Below are 4,272 nucleotides of genomic sequence, written 5' to 3'. Positions count from 1 at the left end.
CATCACTCCATACATCACTCTAAAATAGTGAGGAGGCGGGACTTGGACCGTTTTCAACCAATAGCAGCCAGTTATTTCACTTTCAACCAATCAGCCTCATTGTTGTCAAGTTTTGACCAATAGAACACTTCCTGATGCAAAAAAAAACATCTGAGCAAAAAAATAAATAATAATAAATTAAATTAATAATTCAATTAAATACATAATTGATTAATTATAATTATAGTATTAGGGCCACATTGAGAAAAATAAATAAATCTGAGATTATGAGAATAAAGTCATAAATTTACCAGAAAAATAGTCGTTATATTATGAGAATAAAGTCATAAATTTACCAGAAAAAAAGCGTTATATTATGAGAATAAAGTAATAAATTTACCAGAAAAATAGTCGTTATATTATGAGAATAAAGTCATAAGTTTAAGAAAAAAAAGTCGTTATATTATGAGAATAAAGTCATAAGTTTAAGAGAAACATTTTTTAATATTCTGAGAATAAAGTCATAAGTTTAAGAAAAAAAAGTCGTAATATTATGAGAATAAAGGCATACGTTTAAGAGAAAAAAAGTCGTAATATTACGTGAATAAAGTCATAACTTTACGAGAAAAAAAGTTGTAATATTATGAGAATAAAGTCAGAAGTTTACGAGAAAAAAGTCGTAATATTATGAGAATAAAGTCAGAAGTTTACGAGAAAAAAAGTCGTAATATTACGAGAATAAAGTCATAACCTTCATAACAGTTATTCATTTCCATTTTTAAAAATCCACCGGGAGCCACTGGAGAGCAGCTAAAGAGCCGTATGTGGCTCTGGTGCCGCAGGTTGCTGACACCCATGTTATGTTTTTAGAAGAATAGAACACAAACCCACAGTTGTACATATTTGCATTTTAATGTAAAACAACAAGTGCCGTCACAGTATTCACGCCATCAAAGTCCTCCATTTAAAACACAGTTCGATTAAAGTCTACATAGATTATACTCTTTATCACCAAGAAGAAGTGTTTTACATGCACCTTTGCCTTTAATTTATTGTCCTTTCTGGAACAAAATGTGCCTACATCTCAGCAATGACTGGCAGTATCGGGGCCTTAAACCTTCTGGACTGTCTGCATGTGGTGCGACAGCCAGACACCCTGACACGGATGCTTGCCTGACTGTAGAGACCCGTCTGTCTTTCGAGCAGTCTGTTAGCTGAGCATGCACCTTCAGTCTGTTTTGTTTCTTCTGCCTTTGATTCAGAGCCCGTCTCTCTGTCCTCTGCCGTCTTCCTGCTGTTCACGATGGGAACCCGCCTGCTCCTGGAGTCCATCAGGCAAATCTCAGCATGTTTCGGACCCTGATTCCCATCTGACCTGGAGTCAGAGGGTTGACGTGCTGAGAGGTCGAAATAGGAAAATTGCCACCCTGTTTTGTTCCCCTCCTCCGTCCATCCTCTGCGGGCGAGCCGAGCTGCTGTGAGGACAGAGTCCGTCTGGCTGTGCAGCTTCTCCAGAGGGTCTGAGAGTAAACGCCCAGACATGACCGACGTCCTACCCAGGCCAGGAGGCACAGTCTCTGACTTACTGCTGACGTCCATCCCCCTGATGTCCAGAGTCTCAGGAACACCTGGTTAGAGGTAGTAAAGCACCTGTAAATCAGATTAAAGCATTAGATTAGATGATTTGATATTAAATGAGATTAGATGAATTGTTCCCAACATGGGGGTCGGAGTGCCGTCAAAGGGTCACAAAATCTCTCAGGTATCGTTGAATGATTTCATACTTTGTGTAGTGGCCATTTGTCGGATAAATCAAAAATCAAACTTAAATCAAAGGGCCACTGACGCACCATGTGGTTTATGCAGGCAAAAAGGTCCATTGTCCATGCAAAATATATGTGTTTTTGATGATCTATTTATCCAAAAAGCAAGCAAGCAAACGAAGCACAAAGAAAACATTGATATCGCTGCCTCTCTTGTTCTGGTAAAAAAAAACATAAACCCACCCAGGTGCTAACCCTAACCCATGTATAGCTGAATCTTAAATCCAGCAGCCAGCAAATGCAGAGCAACACTGCAAAAAAGCTGCTGGACACTGCAGTTGCTGATGATTCTCCACTAGGAGGAGGCAGAGGTCCTATGAAAGCGAGGCCAATGCAAAGCAATAGCAAGTAAATTTCAAAGCACCAATTCCTAGAAAGAATATAATTTTTTCTGCATTCAGCATGTTTCAATGTGCAAATGAGCTAAACTAACCTGTGGGTGCTGAAGCTGTTGTACAGAAGTGTGGACAAGAGTAAAACGTGTCCTTCTCTGGGTGTGGAGATCCTGACTACAGCCACAGAGTCCAGGCTGAGGAGGTGCAGGATGTGCCGGCTGGCTCGGGGCTGCAGATGTGCTGGAAGAAGAAAATATATATGATTTTAATTGTAGTTGAGATCCCAATGTTTTCAAATTAACCCTGTCCATCGGCCTGCAATTTGGGAAAATGATGCATAAGACATCAGAATATTTAAATTTGATGGAATGGTGCAGCCATAAAAAAAAGTTGTAAACATTATATATGCTTCGACAAAGAGCTGAAACAAGGTAATACAGAATACATCAGTGTAGAAGATTTTTCCAACCTTTAAGCTACTTAAAGTGGCAGTAGTCAGTATATTTTTGACATCATTGGGCAACAATTCCATAATAACCTTCCAGCATATTGTAATTCAAGTGTTCTGAGAGAAAACTAGACTTCTGCTCCTCCTCATGGCTCTGTTTTCAGTCTTTAAAAAATAGTTTGATCGTTTGGTCGGAGTTCGCGAGTGATTGACAGCTTGATCTCATAGACAGCTGCTGGACAGCGGACCTCAGATCAGCTCTTACTGCTTTTTTTCCTATGTGAAATCTTGCAGATGCTGTTAGGAGCACCGGAGGACACAGAGGGACATGATTGTTTTCAGGTTACCTGTTTCATGTACTACTGTCACGATATAGCGACCGTAAAGTTATAAAAATAACCTATATTTAATCATATTTTTTCCAATCTCGCCTACTTCAGCTTTAAAAGGAAATAAAAACAGGATGCTAAATGATTCATTTCATGAATCCTCTCAGTTTAGCTTTAATCCGTCGTAGTAGTATAGTCTTTGGTTTGGTTTTGGAAGCAGTTTGTTGAATCTCACTGCTCTCATCAACCCCCATAAATAAAACCATAGGCAGCTGCATTACAACAAACACGCTCAGCCAAGCAAATGATATGCACAAAACCGAAATCAACGATGTGGTAATAATCACCAGTGCAAATGTCCAACCAAGCTTCTGCATGTGCTCACACACCCTAACAGCTTCAGAGGTGTTTCCTCATCTCCTCATCTCTATCTTATCTACATGCATACATATATAAACATTTATCAAAAGCATGTAGCAATCATGCAAACAGCTCCAGTGTATCTGTATATGTAACTGTTTCTATAACATAACTGTAGATTCAGGTAATACCAGATTTTAGTGTGAGATCCTCATTTCTTCTCTTCTCTTCTCTTCTCTTCTCTTCTCTTCTCTTCTCCTCTCTTCTCTCAGGACTGACTGACTGCTCTCTCTCTCTCCAACCTCCTCTCTCTTTTCTCTTCTCTCTCTCCCTCTCTCTCTCTCTCTCTCTCTATAAGTCCCCATGACCTTTGTGCAAAGTACAATTCTAAATATAGTTGACTTTTTGGTAGAAATCGGTAAAGAAAAACTGTATTTTACACAACTATAAATATGAAATAGTAGTTTGTTTTTATGCATTTTGCATTTTAAAACACCAAAACAAAAAAAAAGCAATCCCACCTCAAAGTCAATTTACTAGCTTTTTCCGGTATCACAATGTATTAATCGCAGATGGCGTTTGATCAGTTGTTTTGGAGATCTAACTGTTCACATGTGAATAGTCATTGCTTTCATCCATAGTACCTTTACAGCTTCTTCTCCAGCCTGAGAACGTCTTTCTAAGCCACAGCCGGCAGCTGTTTTAGGCAGAAAAAGCTCTGATAAACCCACTGAACGCTAGCTGCCCAGCACCAAACCACTGAAAGACAAAGTTAGTGAGTAACTGGTGAACATACTGAAGCATCTAGCAGCTAATGAGCCAGATATTTTTCTCAGGAGTTGGTGGAGACCTAAACAGAGCTAAAAGGAGAGTGAATATTGGACTTGCATTCATCAGGTGGCCCGGCTGCATGCAACACGTTCTCATCCCAACTCCCAACATCCCCTTTGCGTCACTTTAGGTTTTGGCATCATACGGGTGCTAAAGGGTGCGTTGTG

General features: G+C 39.5%; 1 long non-coding RNA gene across 1 annotated transcript; it reads right to left on the bottom strand.

The window, feature by feature from the left end:
- Positions 1–872: 872 nt before the first annotated feature.
- On the bottom strand, positions 873–3,629 carry LOC141753073 (uncharacterized). Its single transcript, XR_012590385.1, has 3 exons — positions 3,466–3,629; positions 2,236–2,377; positions 873–1,629 (listed from the first exon to the last, which is right to left on the bottom strand). It is a non-coding gene; the product is annotated as an uncharacterized LOC141753073 (long non-coding RNA).
- Between the last annotated feature and the right edge of the window lie 643 nt (positions 3,630–4,272).

The sequence above is a fragment of the Sebastes fasciatus genome, chromosome 16, assembly GCF_043250625.1.
Source record: "Sebastes fasciatus isolate fSebFas1 chromosome 16, fSebFas1.pri, whole genome shotgun sequence".
NCBI lineage: Eukaryota > Metazoa > Chordata > Actinopteri > Perciformes > Sebastidae > Sebastes > Sebastes fasciatus.
The sequence above is the reverse complement of the archived record's forward strand: the minus strand, read 5'-3'. Positions and strand labels throughout refer to the sequence as shown.